The sequence below is a fragment of the Diabrotica undecimpunctata genome, chromosome 9 (assembly GCF_040954645.1).
Source record: "Diabrotica undecimpunctata isolate CICGRU chromosome 9, icDiaUnde3, whole genome shotgun sequence".
NCBI lineage: Eukaryota > Metazoa > Arthropoda > Insecta > Coleoptera > Chrysomelidae > Diabrotica > Diabrotica undecimpunctata.
The window spans coordinates 10,163,572-10,184,463 of record NC_092811.1 but is presented as its reverse complement, the minus strand read 5'-3'; the positions used below and the strand labels follow the sequence as shown (position 1 = coordinate 10,184,463).

Sequence of the window (20,892 nt, the reverse complement as noted above, 5' to 3'; positions counted from 1 at the left end):
TTGATGATATGAGACTTAAAAACAAATTAAAGAAAATCTTGATGACGAAAATATGAAGAATTTCTGCTAAGAAACGAAAAAGCGAAACAGTCATTACCAGCAGAAAATGAGTTTCTTTAAGGATGCAGAAGAGAATATGGTTGATAATTGAAGGTTTATCAACTATTTTTTACTACTTCCATTTAACACTATTTTATTTCTTTATGTTCGGTTAAAGACTGTGTTTACATTATCAGCCTGAACTTACAAACGATAAATCGTAAGCAATCTTACGGTGAGAATTCTGAATATATGTTAAATAGCAACATTCACGACTTAACAGAAAACCTAAATTTAGAGGTGATCATTATTCAAGCATTAGCTCTTCTTCCCTTTCTTTTAATATAATTTTGTGGATTTTGTTGTTTGATAAGACGTCGTCTCCATATTTTTAGAGTTCTGCAGGATTTCCTAGCGCTTTGTTGTTCTTTAGTTTCTGGCTTGCCCTGTTAGATTCCTGTAAGGAAGGTGGATGGAGTTCATTATATTTAGGTCTAGAGCATTATCATCATTTATCAAATTTTTACAGCAAATCCTTGAAATATTCTTTCCTTGTTCCTTCTTCTTCTTCTTGAGCATCATGACAATCTGTATTTTGCATACTGCTTCACTAAAAAGATTTGTGGTTTTTGTGTTAAACCACTTACGTAGAGTGTTCAGCCAGGAAATTCTTTGCCTTCCTGATATTCGTTTTCCTTCTACTTTTTCCTCTAAAACCCCTTTATTATTTGCTATCATATAATTGTTCTCTTTAACCACCTTGTCCCTTCACAGATTTATTCTCGGTTTAAACATTTTTTCTTTCATAATTTTCTTAGTTTTTTGTCTTGTTCTGCTTTCTTAGTGCTTTCAGTTTTTCAATGATTTGAGTCTAAAACTTCCTCTTATATTTCTATGAACATATTTCTCATCTCCTCTAAGCTAAGTAGATGTGATCTAGCAAAAATCGTCGTAAGAAAGATGGCCAAAATATGAAAGAACACTGATTAGACCCGTAGTAACCTATGGATGTGAAACTTGGGTAATGACGAAAAAAGATGAAGCCCAACTCAGGACATTCGAGAGAAAAATACTGCGGAAAGTATGTGGCCCGGTACAAGAGGAAGATGGCACATGTAGAATCAGGAGAAACGACGAGGTTAATGAGTTAAATGAAGGTTATGACATTGTAAGATTTGTGAAAAGTCAAAGAGTGTCATGGCTGGGACATGTGCAGAGACAAAACGATGCAAAAACAACAATGGAAGCCCATAGGAAGGCGAAAAAAAGGAAGGCCCAGAACGAGATGGTTGGATGACGTGGAAGACGACCTGAAAACAGTGAACATAAGACAATGGAGAAGAAGGGCACAAGAGAGATCTGAATGGAAGGACATAGCCAGACAGGCAAAGACCCATTCAGGGTTATGATGCCAAAAGAAGAAGAAAGATCAACAAACGATTCTCCAGTAAAATCAATCTCCAATAATTAAAATATTTTAAACATGTTATTAGAACAGACACGGAAAACATGGAAAGACTTATTATCCAAGGAAATATAGAAGGCTGAGAAGGCTGAAGTTTACGAAGAAATCCCCAACAAGATGGATAGACCAAATTACAGGATCTATGCATGAATATGCAAAAAACCTATGCATAAGTTGAAAGAAATGACCAGGAACAGAGATTTTTGGAGACGGACACTATACTACATCACGATAATCACTATAGTCCCTCCAGAAGTCAGGAATGAAGAGAGATCCATGATAATTATGAGATCATTAATCTGCTTCTGATATCTTCTTCTCTCTGTAACTACGGGCATTTAGGAGGCTAGAAAAATGTTCAGTGAAAAATGACAGTGTGAGTCCAACGAACGATGTCCACGTGACCTTGTGTATCTTTATGTTCGGGAAATATGTGCTACCAATCTCCATATCTCTTGCTGCGAAGTTAATTGCTCGGCTTCCATCTCCATTTATGACATCATGTGCGATAAATTTACCAATACATGCTTGGTGGCAGTCTTTTTTATGAGTTTTGGAATTTAGGTCACTAACCACAATTTTCATGTGGTACTCATCATAAACAGTCTCCAATTCTTCATAAAATTAATACTTCTGCTCTTCTTCCTTTTCTTTGTTTGGTAAGTTGAATAATTTTATTCCCATTGACAACGATAATTGAAGAAAATTGAAGAGAGACTTGTGAAATTATTAAGACCGCTCTGTAAAAGATAATTTTCCTTTTGAATATATAACTCATGAGACTCTTTTGCTGTTAGACAACAAGAAATTTAACAGGGCAATTTCATCTTCTGTTCTGAGTCGATAATTTAGAAAAAATCTCGTATAAAATAAATGGAAGAAGGCTCCCGGAAAAAAATATTTTTGTCTTTTATTTAATAAAACGTCTAATAATTTGAGTATACAAAACTGGCAATTCTGGCAAATCTTACAAAAACCTTATTTCATTAAAGTATCCACTGGCTGAAGTACTTAAAGATTTAATTTTATTTGTGAAAAATCCACCGAACAAAACAAGATTCTTCAAAAATATTTTATATCCGAACATACAAAACAAAGTTGGGAGGCTCGTCGGGTTTTTTAATCAAAATAAAATCCAGATTTATCGTGCTAAGAGGGCAATTTAAGAAAGCGAATTATAAAAGTGTAAGAGGGTTGCCGACATAAAACTAATTGAGTGATTTTTTAAAAATGGGTTTAAAAATAAGCTCCGAGGACCTTTATTAAAACTAAGAATCAATTCTAAATGTTTGCGTTGTTTAAATTTGCTACCAACGCGACCAAAGTGTTCACAGTCATTTCCCCTAAACTGAGTAAAAATATGTATACTTATAGTAAAATTAAAATGGTCGTTACTCAAGATCAAGTTCTGTCATTGGCATTCCAGTTATAATCTCGTTTCCACGCCCCAGATGGAAGTTCGGGAAAGCTAACCGATCTGCTTTCTCTTGTAATCTTGACAAATGCGGATAGCAAAAGCAGCAGCTCCTAGAGGGAGCAAAGAGCAAGGAGCAAAACTATGAAAAATTCTGTGAAGACAACAAGCAGGAATTTGCAGACGAATTGTTCTACAGAATTGATACCGCTAGGCGCGAAAAGTGGACTGAGACAGTTGAAAATTTAGATTTTAAAAACTCGAGTAGGAGAGCCTAGTCATTGCTGTGAAAAGTAGGAGGCAGTAATCCACCCGACCATCCAAACTAGTAAGTGGTGTCCCACAAAGTGTCTACCTTAAAAGCACCCCAAAACAACTGAAATTAAGACCTTAAGACTTTAAAAGCCACAAATCACTAAAGAAATCACCCTTAACCTGGCTTTGATGGCACTCGTACTGAGTTATAAAGCACAGTGGCAGATTTACTACACAATGACTTGCAAAGTTCTTTTCAGACACTCTTCAGAAGGGAAATGTTTCCCAAAAGAGCAAAAATCGTCACCATTTTAAAACAAGTTAAAGCTAATGATCTATCAGGAGCATACTACACGAGGTGGACACAAAAGGGGTAATATATAAATTAATACGAGCGATTTCATGCAGAAAGATCACTAATATCATCAATGCTATGCTATACAACAAGTGTTTTAAAGTCATAATGGGCCATAGGACTAGTACCCAAATGAAACTAAACAATGGCCTTCCGCAAGGATAGATGCTGGCCCCTATACTCTTTAGTCTTTATATAAGAGACTGATCTGGTTCCTTCATTTAAGCAACAAGCTGGAGAACTACTAATTAAAAAGCCACTTTGAAGACAGACCCTTCAGCCACAGTAAACCCAAAATACCTAGGTGTAGCACTCGATAGAATACTAAGCCTTAAAGAACATCTTACGAAGACGACTGCAAAACTCGAAAATATTCTGCAAACGTTGTGCGATGGGACTCGTGTACCCCATTGCGGAGTAGAGTGTGTACAGTAGCCCACCCCCAAACATATTGAAGTCCAACTAAACCAGGCTTTATGTAATATATCAGGCACAATCAAGAGCACGCCAATGCACTGCCTACCATCACTGTACCACATAGCATCACACAGGATCGCCAACAAGAAGCTCTTGTCAGGAAGTAAGTATAAAAAAATTAACGCTGATCCAGAGCTCCGCTCACACGTTGGTAACACCGGCTTCGCTCAAAAAACAACCCTCTAAACTCCGCAAGAATTCTAAGTGAAAAGAACTTCAAGATAACTGACCAATGGCTAGAAGAATGCAATGACCGTCACTAGGAATATGCAAGTATTAAAATCAAACTAGAGTTTCGACCAAACCAGACATGGTTTCCATGTCCAACCATGACAAATCTGGGCCACACTAAACAAGACACAAGAACGAACTGTGGCAGGTTTTCCGATTCACTTTTCAGATGAAGGAAAACACCGTCCCCAAATGCGGTACTGCAAGACAAACGGTTAAACATCTGGTGAAAGAATGTCAGATCTGATCCTGCAGTGGCAATCCATTCAATTTCTTAGTTGCAACCAAACAATTAATTGAATATATTTGACAAATAGGTCTATCAAATATTCTTCTTCGGGTATAATCATAGCTATTTTGAATTTTGAAATAGCTGCTCCAAAGTGTTGACTTAACTGTATCACAACCAATAGACTGACACACGCACACTGTAGTAATCCTGGCCACGCAAGACATGCAAGGTCATAAACAGCAAATCGGGGATCAATGCCTTGAATTAGGGAGGATTGGTACATGCCCAAGGCAGGAGCTAAGCCTCCCAACCCCAATGCTCCCCAGATACTCCACCATCTATACCAAGATCGGATTATTGTCATTTTTAAGTTCGTATCATGTGAACATCCTGAGTAAAGGCGTTCTCACTTTGGTCTTCTTCCGTAATGTGATTTTTATCTGCTTTCTGTGTTTTCGTGTCCAATCATCTAAGGTCCGCTTCGCATTTTCCAGAGCATACATGGCTACTAAGCTTCTTATTTTTGCTCAAAAGGCGTTTACATTTTGTACTGAGGTTGTTTTTCAAACCTCTTCTTAACCATCATTACTTGTTACTTCTCAGGGGATTTATTGTTATTTTTTGTTGTATACACCAGTCTTCTAATACGTCTAAGGATGTCGGTAGATTTATGGTTACTGGGTTTGGGTAGTTCCTTTAACTAATAATGGAAGGAAAAATAAAGAAAAGCGTAGTCCTGGCAGACGACAAATGACCTGGCTGCCTAAAATCAAGGATTGAACATGAGTAGACCTCCAAACCGTAACAATAAAAGTACAGGATAGAGACGAATTTGCAGAAGTCAGATATATGTGTTTGGCCGCTATTGATATATCGTCTAACTAGAAGCTAATCGGTGTTCCAGGTGCTTTTGGAACGTTGGCTGTGTATATGATGTACACTTATGGTAATAGCTCTGCTCCCTGTAACTGTCCTCTGTGGGAAGAATGCCACGGGGACGCTGTATCCATAAAGTTTCATCTTGTTAATTAGTTCCTTATATCAGACTCTATCAAATGCTTTTTTTACATCAAGAAAATCTGTATTTATTGCCGTTGAATCCTGTTGCCATGTATTTGTGAATTTGTAGTTTGGGCTTCTGGGATTACTCTTAATCTTCTTGTTTCCTATTCTAGCCTTGAATGGATTAATGTGCAATTTTGCTGATTGCTGAAAGTTAGCTTATTTACCTGCAGTTCTGTGGAAATGTGCAGTTTTCTTCTGATCATGGGATCAGGAGAATGAATCCTGTTGATGGTATCAGGAGATGCTCCTATAAATCATAACAACGTGGGCTTCTTTCAATTGAGTAGGAAAGATTTTACCATCTTCTTTATAACCGTCAAATAAAAGACTGCTTTTGCAGGTAGCATCTTCGCCTGTAGCCTAGGCAAGATACCCTCACAGAGTGCTATCATCAGGAGTAGATGATCTTTCCTCTTTTTTCATCTCATGATGATCAGACATCAGGCTTGAGACTGTCATAGCTGAGTTTACTATATATTATTGACTGTCTTCATTAATAATAGCTAATATTTATTGTTCCTGTACATTGTAAAATAATTTAAATATGGCTGTTAATCGTGATGTGTTCCATCGTAATACTTTTATTCCCCACAAAATAATTATCTGAAATGAACTGATGGTCCACTAACGTACAAACAAATATAAAAATTCATCAGGTCTCAAAAGGCATTCAAACCGCAACACATTTTTCCACAAAAAAAGCCCGAAACAAAAAAGATTTGAAATCATTTGAGGTATTTCACGCTGGACACCAACAATGGACAAAATGAAAATTTAAATTCCATCAACCAATCAACAATTACAGTCCGCTTGCGTATTTCGAGGCACTCGTACATAGAGAGGAGCACATTTTATCGAAAATATGGATTTCGGACCCTCGAGTTTTTAATTTTCCAGAAATTTAATTTTTTTACATCGTCGCTAATACGGAAACAGGGCGACTGTAACGGGCGAAATGGTAATCAGGTCAGTATTTTTATGTTCACACCTATTTATTGAGAATTAGCTTTATTGGAGCGCGAGCTTTATTTAAGGGTGCGTGAAATGTTCAATAATTTCGTATTATCTCTGTGCTCATACAGAATAGAGATATTAGGGTTCTTACTTAAACGGAGTGTCAGTTTTCTCGGTACGTCTAAAGAGACGAATATCTTGATAGAAATACAATTTATATGACACTGTTCACATTAAGACGAATCAGAGAGCAAAAATGGATCAGGGTGTTTAGATGGATAAATCGAAGGGAGTATAAATTCAACATATATTGGACAGACGCATCCGTATTTACAAAGATGAATTATCGCACATAAAAACAGCATTAGAAACAACAAACCAAATACTACAGATTTAGCAAAAGATTATTTGGAAAATACCATTTTTTTGATTTTGAAAATATAGAACTATTGGAAAGGGAATTAAAAGGTAATAAAATATATAAAAACACCAATATCAAAGATCTCTCCAATATATCTGGACCTGAGTATTAAAAGAGCCAAATTCCATTTTTGACTTTATTGAGTTAGTATCACCAAAAAAATTATAATATTTAAAACTTTCAATACAAAAACAGCCAATATTCTTGTATGACTGGTTGCCGATTCTTAATTTGAATTTCGGGCTTATCTCCAAATCAGTTTAAATTAAAACGACAGGTGCACAAACTGCTCACTCTACTTAACTAAAGGGCCAATATCCAGTGGACATTAGACTTAAGCCTTTTAATACTTAAGTCATTGGCGATTGGCATTTACAAAAACATTACCTTAAAAAAATTTTTGTTGTTGTAATGACCGGTGAAGCCCTTCTGTGTTTTATTATAAGTGAGTTTACTGCAAGTGAAGCAAAAAAATGTATTCAAGCCGAACTAAAAGGCTTTTGTCTTTAATTAAAAACGAGTTGGTGATAGAAATAGAAACGAAAATGGTAAGCACTCAGGGCTTACCATTGGTAAGGGCCAATGGTGGGGTATGTCCACTAAATGAAAGAGGAATGCATAAAAATCAACCCAAAATTGCTGAACGATTGAAAGATACTGTTCGCGATCACAAGAAGTTTTCCAGCATATACTAGCCACTATTCAAGTGAAAAATCTTCTAGACATTATCTTAACCCCGATTTGAATATTTCAAGTAAGACTTTATACTGAAAACTGCGAAGAAATAAAAGTTGCTTCGCTTAAAGAATTTCAGTACAGAAAAATATTTAATGGAGAATTTAATCTTGCTTTTCATCATACTGCAAATGTTACATGTGCGAAGTGTGATCGATTAAATCTTCGCCTTAAATCACATTATAATAAAACAAATCTTACAGAAAATAAGGTACAGAAAAGATTATAATAGAACAAGATTTAAATAACATATGGAAATGGCTCAAAGCTGGTATGAAAATAAGAAGAAAGATAAAGAAAGAAGTAAATTAGATAAAAAGTTATTGACTGTTTCATTTGATTTGGAAAAATGTTTGCCGATCCCCTTCTTGAGAAATGGTGTACCGTTTTACAAAAGACAACTGGTGGTCTACAACCTAACTCTTTATAAAACAGATCATATTGGCAGTCAAGGGATTTGTTTTTTATGGAACGAAATTATAGCAGGACAAGGAGGTCAAGAAATAGCTTCTTGTTTAAGAAAGTTTTTTTTTGCAGCGATTCATGTTCTGGGTAGAATAGAAACATTTATGTTGCTACAATGTTCTGCAGGATTTTAAAGGAGCTACCTCATTATTTGAGATAAACCACTACATGCATCCATTGAAAAAGCTAAAAAAAACTGCCATGGAAATCGAGATGCCACATGACTGGACAAATTTTATTAAAGCAGTTTAGAGAAAAACAAACTTAGCGTATTTGAGGTTAGACAAGAAGAGTTTTTAAATTATAGAGATTTAGTGTACAGAAAAAAAAATGAAGAAAGGGATTTGGTACCGTGGACGCAAATCAAACAAATAAAGTTTCAAAAAAATCTTCCATATCAGTTTTGCTATAAAACTGATGGTAGTAGAGGGGTAGCCACTTGAAGACACTTTGACCTTTGACCTCTGATGTCCCAAGCCTCGTCCACCTTCGTCCCCACTCCGCGCTTAAACCGTTCCGGACATGCCAACTGCTTAAAAGCTGTTCGAGACCGCATCAATACCTGGTTCGATACCTGATCAAGACCTGTTCGAGACCTGATCTAAAGCTGTTCAAAGATTGATCGTACACCTACATTTTACGATGAATAAATCTTCTTGACTTATTTGTCCTGGTTTGAGTTGTCTCAATTTACTTTGGATGTTTCTCCGTTTCCTTATACACTCGCGATCATAAAACCCGGGTCACCTTGTAAATACTAATAACACAAATAGAAACTAATGCATGTTTCTGGGAATTGTTGTCGGCTTAGCGGTTTCCTTTGCAACAAAGAATTTCAATAGTGCCGATTTCGCGGGAAAGCGCACACTTCCCAAAATGAACGGTACCTGTAACTGCCGCTTGTTTTAAATGTCTCATTTGTGCTTCGACTTTCTGTTCAAACGCAACGAACAAACGTTTATTATTGCCACCAGTAGTGTTTATTAGTGCCATTATTAGTGTTTATTATTGTTTATTTTTTGCCAAAAATACCCTTGACTGTCGTTGAAACGACACAAATTGTTGCGCTTGTGAAAGACGGTCACACTCAACGGCAAGTCGCAAGAACTGTTGGCGTAAGCCTTTCTTCGGTTCAACGAGTGCTTCAACGCTTTCAGGAGAAGGGTTTGCTATCCAGACGACCTGGCTCTGGACGAAGAAGAATGACCACGGTACGAGATGACCGTTTTCTTGTGTCTCAGGCTTTACGAAACCGGACCTCAACTGCGATTATGCATCGAAATCGTCTACAGGAAGTGCGAAATCGCAATGTTGGCGCTGCAACAGTCAGGAGAAGACTTCGTTCTTTTGGACTATCATCTCGGGTAACGGCTACAGGACCGCCACTTCGCCTAGCGCATCGAGTTGCACGACAAGCTTTTGCTCGACAATACGCGCATTGGGGAATTAACGATTGGAGCAAAGAGTTATTCTCAGATGAATCCCGTTTCAGCCTAACTGGATCCGATGGACGTGTAAGAGTTTGGAGGAGAACCGGTGAATGATTTTCACAAGCTTGCATTGCTCCAAGAATGCCATTTGGTGAAGGCTTAGTCATGGCTTGGGGAGGTGTATCTTCCGACTTCCGCACAGAATTATCCTTCATCGAAAATGGGTCCTTAACTGCACGAAGGGACATTACGGAGATTCTGGAAGAACAAGTTATGCATACCATGACAAGGTTTGGAGAAAACACACGGTTTTTACGCTCAAACGCACGTTGCCACGATCAGTATACAATACTTGGACGAGGTTGGAATTACCAGGTTACCCTGACCAGCTAGGTCTCCGGACCTGAATCCTATCGAACATATCTGGGACGATTTGCAAAAACGTATTCAACCCCTAACATCTCCTCCTAACAACGGAGAGGAGCTTAAGGATCTGTTAGTGAGAGAGTGGAATAACATACCACAACATGTAATCCAGAGAAAAATTGAGAGTATGCCCCGTCGTCTGCAAGAGGTCATTAGAGCAAGTGGAGGCAATACACGATATTAGTCATTGAAATTTCACTGACATTTTACCACGTTCTGTATTTTCCATTTTTTTCGTATGCCTGTTTTATCAACAATTTGGTTTGTTTTCTGCTTTTTCAATAAAAACAATAAAAAACCGTTTTTTTTTCTTTCAAAACAAACATTGATGACAAATAAAAAATACGTTAGCCTAAAAAAAGGTTATTACTGCACCAGAGGCAAAAATATTCCAGAAACTTGAAATTTTCAAGGTGATCCGGATTTTATGATCGCGAGTGTAAGTTGTCTTTTCAAATATTTATACATCGTTAAATGTAGGTATACGATCAATCTTTGAACAGCTTTAGATCAGGTCTCGAATAGGTCTTGATCAGGTATCGAACAGGTATTGATCAGGTATCGAACAGGTATTAATCAGGTCTCGAACAGGTAGTGATCAGGTCGTGAACAGGTATCGAACAGGTCTTGATTAGGTCTTGATAAGGCATCAAACAGGTATTGATTAGGTCTTGATCAGGCATCGAACAGCTTTTAAGCAGTTGGCATGACCGGAGCGGTTTAAGCTCGGAGTGGGGACGAAGGTGGACGAGGCTTGTGACGTCAAAGGTGAAAGATCAAAGTGGATACCCTTCTACTGATGGTAATTTTAAAAAAGTGGATCTCAAATTCTTCTGAGCAGGTAAAACCTTGAAAACTTGAACAACTACCAATGGTCAACCAAAAATATGAAGATTAATTGCAGTTGTTGCAGTACATTAGTGATCATAACTAAACGTATTTTAAACAGTTAAACGTTCTTCAACATTAGATGTCGATGACTATCCATCACTATCCTGCTTTAGAGGAAGAAATACAGTAAAACTACAATTATTTTGTTTTTACAGGAAGCTATGTTATTTTTTAAATACTTAAATAAACGAATTTTGCAAAATACTTATTTTATTCTAGAGCCAATCTTCAAGAAAAATTACTATTTCTTAATTTTTAAAAGGTCATACTCCATCAAAATTCAAACTTACTAAACATTTGGAAACACAATATTAAGTAATAAAAAAAACTACTTTTAGTGAAGTTTATTAGTAATCAAAAATCTATTTTACCTAAATTTAAAATTGACATTTTACTTTTCCTGAAACTTAAATTGATTATTACTCAAAACCACGAAAATGGAGTTTGACACTTTTAAAACTCAGGTTACTAACCAGTGTTACTATATGGAGTTGAAGCCTGGACACTGACGCAGCCACTGAAAAACGAATCGAAGCCTTCGAGATGTGGATATACAGAAGGATACTAAAAATATCTTATGTGGACCATGTCACCAACGTTGAGGTCCTACAGCGCATGACAAAAGAAAAGGAAGTGCTTAATTTAATTAAACAACGTAAGCTTGAGTACCTCGGCCACGTGATGCGGAACGAAGAAAAATATCGAATTCTTCAACTTGTTATGCAGGGTAAAGTATTTGGCAGAAGAGGACCGGGACGCCGTCGTATCTCGTGGTTGAAAAATCTCCGACAATGGTCTGGGATGACCTCAGCGGAGCTGTTTCGCAGAGCAGTCAACAAAACCATGATAGCCTTGATAATCGCCAACATCCGGACCGGATAAGGCACTGAAGAAGAAGAAAACTCAGGTCCGGATGAATTATAATTTATTTGATTAAATAGTTAAATAGTAAACACATTTACTACGACACTGGCAAAGTTTACATGTGGAACTGCACAGGCAGAATCTCTATGAATTTTGATTTTTAAGGAATCGCCTATTTCTCTATCATTTAAGTTATAAATACCAATGCAACAAATAAATAAATAGGAAATTATTCCTACTACAAATATTTTTGATGTAAGTCATGTCTTTGATGTACCTTCCTTTGAGTTTCATCGTGATCATGAATGTTTAAAATACACAAACCCTTTGCAATTGATTCCTTTAAAAACTATTATCGAAATCCCTTATAGGACTGTAATTACTTCCAAGCCTAATGGACAGTGTTCAGTAATGGGTTGTAAGCTAGTAAATATGTAGTAGTCTCTTGGGAAATTACCCCCATACATTTTTGATGACATCTTCGTCGGTATTGGTCTGTTGCATTTATATTATGAAATTTATTTTAATGGTAGTGTAGATATACTTTTTCCTCTTTTAGTCTAAAATTTATGCTCTTTTATATACAGTGGGAGTATGGCGAATATAGATGAAGTTTTCAAATATAAAACTTCGCGTTTAACTTTACATATTGGTAGAAAACTTTTTATTAGTTTTTTGAGTACTAGTCAACAGAAGAAATGAAAGTGTTTTATATAAAAAAATGTTTAGAAATAAGAAGATAAGCAGAAACACAAAAATGAAAATCCGCAAAACAACCATAAGACCAATAGTAGTATATGCTGCAGAAACATTTACATTAACTGCAAGAGAAGAAGAGCAATTGAAAGTTTTTGACAGGAAGATTATCAGAAAAATACTGTGACCAAAGAGGAGAGGATGCAAGACAATAGTTGAATCACGAAATACAAGAATGGATGGGTCAAGAGAACATAGTTAGAGCAATAAAAGCACAAAGAATTAGATGGTATGGACACATAACGAGAATAGAAAAGAGTAATCCGTTAAGAGTTCCTGTCACCAGGTAAAAGAACCAGAGCAGACCTAAACTAAGATGAAAACAACAAGTGGAAATAGACTTTAGGAGTATGGAAAAAAAGTGAAGATTCAAGTATAAGAAGATGATGATGTAAACAACATTCCCTTCCAGCTACTGTAATTGAAACATAGCAAGGAAATAAAGAAGGAAAAATTAAGGGACAATTAGCCTAGTTAAGAGAAATAATTATTTAAGAAATTATTACATATTCCAAATTGATTAAAGAACAAATAAATTCATAGCTAGTAGGTAACATATTTACGTAAACATTTTACATTAAACAAAGATTGAAAACTCGACCCAGTTTAAATGTATTACACGAGTCTCAAATATCAGGCCACCAAGGTTGTTTAAATCACGTTTCAAAACATAGACCTCCGCCGAAATACAACACGGGGATCAGTCAGCAAAAAAAACAATAACGCGACCTTGGTACTACGACTGAAAATTGAGAACACGGACTGATAAAAAATGCGAACAAGGGGGCCAGCGGGGCTAGTGGGAAGTGGTCACGCCAGACGCTCCACGCCATAGTGTGGAGATCGGACGATACGCAGACAGTGGACGCGTTATTTAACTCGACGGGATAGTGTGACGTATAAGTGTCGGCAACTGGAGATTCGAAGGTTCGCAATCTCAAATCCCTGTAGGACTGGAGGCGTATTCCCTAGCTAGAGCCTAGATACGCGAAGGTAACTAAGATCTATATACTAACCCAAGGTATATCTAATAATACGGAATTGTCCGACCTTTAATTCCTTGCTTGTCTCTTCTCGTCTCCCTTTTTGTTATTGTTTTGTTATTCCTAGCCGTTATAGGTCGAGACTAGAAGAGATACACATTTCGCTTATGCAGTGCTCCGGCTTCTAACGTAAGCCCATAGCCTCTCACTCTTTGCAGGACCTGAGACCGAGAAGTCCTTAAGTCCCTTCCTTTCCAGAAAGATTTCCCTACCCTCTTGTAAATCCGCGAGGGCGGAACCAGTCAGTCCAGACTAGTGGAACCAGTAAGCCTTGCCCCGCTCGCAGGGATAAGTATCCCCTAAGAATTGTAGAGGCATTGATAAGGACATTGAGACAGACGTCTTCTACAATGGTGACAGCCTTTATCAGAGTGGAGACAATTCATTAGAGGGGTTTATTCGATTCATCTACTGCTTCAATCCTAAATTATCACACCTAACCCCCCCAATTTATTAGACTACCAAAAGTTGCTAATCTTATATAAAAATTGCTAATCTCATCCATACAATCATCAAGACACATTATGATTGACTAATGAAATATAACAAGAGTTTCTCTTTATATATTGACATTGTAACCTATACTATCCATTATTTTAACTTACGTTAAGCATGCGAGAAATAACACAAGATATATTTTTTATAAATTTATTATAGATATATTTTTTATAAATTTATTATAGATATCTAAACATTACATTATAACTCATTATTCCATGATTAATAAATTTGCATTTTAAAAGGAGCAGAATGCTGCGAATTCATTATTTTTCTATACGTGATGTGTGAGTTTGCATGCATATCCTCTTCTCCGATGGTGAAGTAATGTATATATATGTAATCTAATGAATAGCTTTGTAAATCAAAACTTAAATATTTCAGTATACAGTCGGTGGACCGCTCCGTTCCATTACCGAACTGTACATCGTACGTACTGACAGACTCGTTATGTCAAGTCTTTTTACGAACACAAACCTAAAAGTTTAATAATGCAATCTTTGCAAATAAAAGAGAAAAGGGATGTAAATCTTTTTCAAACTCTCATGCCGGTTTCAAAAGGAAACGGTTGATACAAGGGCAGTGACCGGATATGACAAACGCGCACACGAAACATTTTTCTGTTTGTTTGTTTATCTTGTATCTGTAGTTTACTAGACTGTCTGGATAACAAATCCCTAATCCGTGTCCTGGAAAATATGTACCGAATTTTTTATTTTTTCGCTTTGAAAAGCTCTTTCACCGGATCTTTTTGTTTGGGCTACCGCAGAATAACACTATAGTGAATATCTTTTACACGTTTAAGTAGTGTAGGTAAAGGAAAACATTTTAACTTTAATAACAATTAATAACAATAATAACAATTACTTCATAAAATTGACAAATGAACACATTTTTACCAAACTTTTTAAATGAAATAAATAAACCAGGAATTTGCAACTAGGCAATTCTTCGTGTCGAGTGATTCTAATTTTGGGTTTAAATATGTCATAAACATCTTAACCTATACTCCTTTATCTTGGCATCAATTGGTGCAACCCTTAGACTTTCCCTAATATGCTATTCTTAATTTTATTCATTTTCATTACAACTTTAGCATGATTCTAATTAATATTCGTTCTAGACGACATGCACGTTAATTCTCCTACAAGAATTACTAAAACAACATCTTCCATAATTGATTATATTGCCAAAATTTGTGCTTGACTTATGGGTGGCACTTTCCCTCTGCGGACGTGCAAAATAATTTTAGATATTTTTAGATAGGCTTGCCTGTATTTTCAATAAGGTATTTCCTTTTTTTGCAATTAAATCAAAACATCACAAACCTTGACTAAAAAAGGAACCACATATCAGCCAAGAATATGCGTTCACTACTGTACATCAAGAAATTTACTACCAACGTCTCTATCACTGAATATATCTTTTTAATTATATAAAACTAACACAGCTCAAACATTTTCTCTTCCAAACCCTGAAAATCTAAATGAATACTTCGTTAATGGGAGTAAAAATGTAACATCAACTATTTTGCCACCACAAGATCCTATTTCCTATCTCCCCAGTTCAAAAAAGTTCTCGAATTCATTCTTTATAAGACCAGTTGAAAAATCTGAAAAATGTGTTGGAAGTCCTGGTCTCACTAATTAATGATTACTTTGAAAAAGGAACATTTCCACGGTGCTTAAAGACAACCATTATTATTCTTCTTCATAAGGGTGGTGAAAAATCGAATGTCTGCAACTATAGACCTATTGCCTTACTAACGGTCCTATCCAAAATTATTGAGAGACTTATAAAAACCCGACTTATGTCCTTTCTCGTTAAAAACAACATTTAATCACACAGTCAATTCGGATTTTTATCCAATAAATGTACCGTTTTCTGTAGTACATGAGATCTATCAAGTACTAAACATTACTAAACATTAAACAATAATCTTTACACTCCGCTGTTTTTTGTGACTATGCCAAAGCTTTTGATTGTGTAAATAATTTTTATAAAAGAACGAAATTCCTAGGGAATTCGAGGTATTTCTTTGAATTGACTCCAATCTTACTTGAGGAATAGAAAACAACTTGTTAGGACAAATGATACTGACTCAAGTCACAAAAGTATTGTTTTGTGGAGAACCACAAGGTTCAGTATTGGGTCCTCTATACGTACGTTTCCTCCGGGTCTTTCGTTTTTCTTGTAAAAAATGGTTAATTACTATAACAGCAGCACTTGCTATTGCTAATTTTGTTTCCATCGTGCGCGCGTAAATAAAAACTGGAACTTATTTGCTCCTCTAGAATCACATGCGCAAAGTTGCGCCGCTCTGTATAGTTCTGCTCCGCGCTGCTCGAAGCAGAGCGGCGCAGCGCAGAATAGCGCGACTGGTGGGACCCCGCCTTTAAGGTTTATTAAATACATGATTATATTTTTTGTTTCCATAATAATTAAACTTTTATTAATATAATTTTTTTAATCAGATATTTGCGTAATTTTTCTTTCACCACATTATCAAATTATTCATTTCGATTGTAACTAATATTATCTCTTTCAGGTGCCTATTTTATTATTTTATCTTTATGCATGTATATGAGTTTTAATAATTGGTGATTACCGCGAGATATAAATACTCCTCTCTCTATATTTGTTTTGGTACAGTATACCTTATCTTTTTCGTATTATTCCCGTTGTCTTTTCTTATCTCACTCGTGTCTGTTAACTTTATCTATTCCCTATCCATAGATAGGGAATTCTCTTTTCTTCTCTTTCTCTTCCGTACCTCATACCTCTACCACACTAAAGCCCGAGCCAAGTGCCGTTTCCTGGGTAGCCTCCACTTTGTCCATAAAGAGCGTACAATGTCACGCGCTTCTAAGTAGGCTCACCGTAAAATTAGTCAAAAAACACGATCTTAAAAAAAAGAACCTTTTGGTTTCTTTTTCATACCTAATATTTTTTATCTTTTTATATTAATAACGACACTATCCTCTATCTTTTGAGCAACGTATTGCGTAGCATAATTGTTTATTTCATCTGTTGCATTTAATTTTTATATTTAGGATCTGACCTCAATACAATTTTAAAATGATTATAATTCTAGAACTTTTTCTATATTTTTTTAATTCAATATTAAATATTGAATCTTTTATTGTTTAATATCGTACAATAATTATTGTTATCAGCCAATTAAGGCCATAAATCTTTATAAACGATCATAAAAGTATTTGAATAGTGCATTTATGAAATACGGTTCGAAGAATTCCTATCGCGCTAGTCTGCCGATAAGAAATGTAAAGGTTGTTATAAATAAGTAAATATTACTCACAAAAAATGTTTTGTTGATTCATCAATACCAATAACAGAAAATTGAAAAAGAACGCGCCATTTGTCTCTGTAAATAACAATGACAAGATAAGCACCTTACCTGAAAATAGTTTCCGATGATATGGCATGTTTTGTGATTCACATATGGATCATACATGTGAATAACTTCGCAGCCTAGTGCGTGCAGAGATGATCTTTCTCTCTCCTGATGCCAACCAACATGTAGCACCGCCGTTTATTAATTTTTTAAAAACTTTTAAACTGTTTGTCCTTGTGCCGTGTAGTGTAATGTACAATTTTATGTTTATGGCATTTTCAACAGATTATTGGATAGGCTAAATTTGACGAAATGCCCCTGAAGATGCTCTAGGGAGCGAAAGTACTAGGGCAAGATTTAATTAATAAAATGTGCTCGATATCTGCCTTTTATTTGATTAAAGTTCATTTATTCGAGCATTCAACCTTATATCAATTTAAAAAAAAATTGTTGAAATTTAAATATCTTCTTCTTTATGAAGAAGAAAGAAATCCTCATTATAATCATTTTTGGTTTAATTTTTGACATTTATCAAAAAATAACACGATTTGTTTCTTGTTGTCAAAATGAAAACTTTAAAATAACTTTTATTGAAAAATGTATTACTACTTTATTACTACTTTACTATTTGTTTATTATATGAAACAGTAATCTGAGAATCCGTTAAAATCTCGAAATCATACTTAAATCTACCTTATTATTTCCGTTCTTTTCACCGTACTCCGAAACCTGGTCAAATACATCGCCATTTAAAACTTTTCGCCAACAAAAGTGTTGTTCAGTGAATGTATGAATTTAATGAATGCTTCTTACCTGTTATTCGATCCAAGCTCTGTTCTGAAGTTGGCTCGTTATCTGCAAAACAGAAAACTCTATTTTAATTTGGGAATGATACTCTTATTTACATGTTGAACGCTTGTTAAAACTTGAATTAACCCTAAAATTTCGTTTATGGGCAATACAAGTACCGTAAATAACGACTGCTTTAAATAGACGTCGAGATGGGTGTCCCCATAAAATTTAACGTAAATATATACCGGAAATTGAACTAACATCGATTTTATACTCAGTGTTCTTCTCATTTTTGTCATACTGCCTTCTTTAACTCATTTTAATTAATCCTGTTGTTATACAGGGTGTTTCAAAAAAGTTTGTCATAAATTAAATCACGCATTCCGGGGACAAAAATAAATTGATTGAATCTAACTTACCTTAATACAAAAGTGTACACAAAAAAGTTACAGACTTTTGAAATTAGAAAATAAAAATTATTTTTTTGCATTATCTTCTAAACTACTTGACATTTTGAAATAAAAATGGACACGTTACTTTCTTGTTCTGAAAGCATTTTTCATACAAAAGAAACAACAAAATCTATGCGCACAGAAAAATTTTAAGGGGGGTGTGCAGCCCTAAATCCCCCCAAACTTTTAAGTACGTTCAAATCAACGAAAACAATTTTTATTTTGTAACTTCAAAAGGCTGTAACTTTTTTTGTGTACACTTTTGTACTAAGGTAAGTTGAATTCAATCAATTTATTTTTGTCCACGGAATGCGTGATTTAATTTATGACATACCTTTTAGAAACACCCTGTATAATATAATTTCATAATTATGCTATGACGTAGATTGAACAAAGAGGAAGAGAGACAGAAATAATTTGTTTATTTTCATCAAAATTTATGCTTTTTGTACGTTTGAAATTAATATTTTCGAGATCAATCATAATATGTTACCTTCCAATATTAATATTGCGGTGAACTTCCTCCAACAAAAATACATCTAAGTGTCTTTTTGAGCACGTGGAGTATTTAATTAAAATTTTGTGATTAGTTTTCCCCGCTCTAAATCGATATTGGCCATTTCTTTATAAATATACAGCTTTCCAAAAATTGCCGGAAAAAATTTAATAATTTTTCGTTGATATTTTCCTTTATCGATGTGGTAATCCTAAATTGTATTTTCTTGACAATATTGAAAATTTTTTAGTAGAAATAATCATTTTGGGCTGTTGCGTTGCGAAGCGCTCTTGTCATTTTTAGTAAATAGCTATTGAAAGGTTTAATTTGTAAACAAAAGCTTAAATTAAATTGGGTAAAGATGTTATTTTTAAACAGTCTGTAGATCTCATCATGATAAAAGCCTTGAAATCCCTAAGGATTATGACTAACGCCAGAGCATTTTGGAAATCCCTATTTTGAGGTGAGGTAGATTATTGTTCTTTATTATTTATCATTTATTAACTTGTGTATTATCATGTAATTAATGTAGTTAATTAATTAATTAACTGTATTATCATTATCTTCTTCTATACCTGTGCTATAGTACCTCAATAATTATCCTTTTCAGCAAATCTGTGTGTAGTCGCCTGTGTGTAGCGTTATGAGTTATTATCTCGATTCTAGATGTAACGATAAGACTTAGTCAAGGTCAATTTTCCTTTCTTTCGTATGTTCTTCCGTTCCGATTTTTCCTATCGTCACATCAGGTAGCTGAAGGCAGACACTGCTTTAAATTTATAGTTTTGTGTGATTAGGTATTTCTGAAACCTATTTCACAAACGGATACAAGTCTAAAGAGGGTGTGAGGGTGTGGGAGCATGAATGTACTCCAAAAATCTAAGATTCAGCGAAAACTTTGCCTTGGTGGTGAACTGCATCGTTTTTCAAGCGGAGAGAGCACTTGAAAAAGATCAGATCTATATATTTTCTGACATTCAAGTGGAACTTCATGCCTCAAACTCATAAAACGGTCGTAAATCATAGGCGTTCCTAAGGTGTTTATTCATTAAATAATAATATAATGTTTTAATACTGTTATATATATAATATTGATAATACTTTAATACTAACTAATATATTTAGCAAAAAAACAATTAAAACTTTCACGACTAATGTTGGTTATTATATTATATTAATACAAATAAGAATTTAACCATTAACAATTTTGTAAATAAGAATACCTTATGTCTTTGGATATTTCAATACTAATCTTCGCGTTTAATCACTTTACTAGAAAACCTGGAATTCATATCCGAAGGTACTATTCGTTGCAAGATAATTAAGATGGAATTCCCCAGATTTTTAATAATATAATTATATTCGAAACTTAACTTGAAAGGGTGAAGTTATAACGAACGAAAACAATTTTTTTGGTTTAGTACGTTTTTGATGGCATGTAATTTACGGCTCGTCGGTGTTTCCGCGTCTACGGCAGTAATTAGCGTTTCGAATATTTCTTTTGCGAATTATATGCATTGCGTGGTTGATTTTTTATTCCATATACCTACGAACATATACGTACCTTTCGTGCTCGTTTTGTTGGATTATTTGTGATGGCTTCATCATCAAGTTTTACACCGGTACTGTTGCGTACAGTCAGTAAGTCTGTCTATTCACCAAGAGAGAAGACTATTGTCCTGAATGTTCACGATGCTCTGGTTTCTCAGAATCCCACAAACACTGTTCGCAACATAGTCGAAAGTTGTGCCAACATGACTGGCGTAGGAGAGTCAACTTTA

General features: G+C 35.1%; 1 protein-coding gene across 4 annotated transcripts in view; it reads right to left on the bottom strand.

The window, feature by feature from the left end:
• Ddr (discoidin domain-containing receptor 2) overlaps window positions 1-20,892 on the bottom strand; it is a 789,300-nt gene that overhangs the window by 675,403 nt on the left and 93,005 nt on the right. For all 4 annotated transcript variants that reach the window (XM_072542711.1, XM_072542712.1, XM_072542713.1 and 1 more), the window contains exon 2: window positions 18,185-18,226. The gene's annotated coding sequence lies outside the window, so the exon portion shown is untranslated. The remainder of the gene's footprint in view (window positions 1-18,184; window positions 18,227-20,892) is intronic.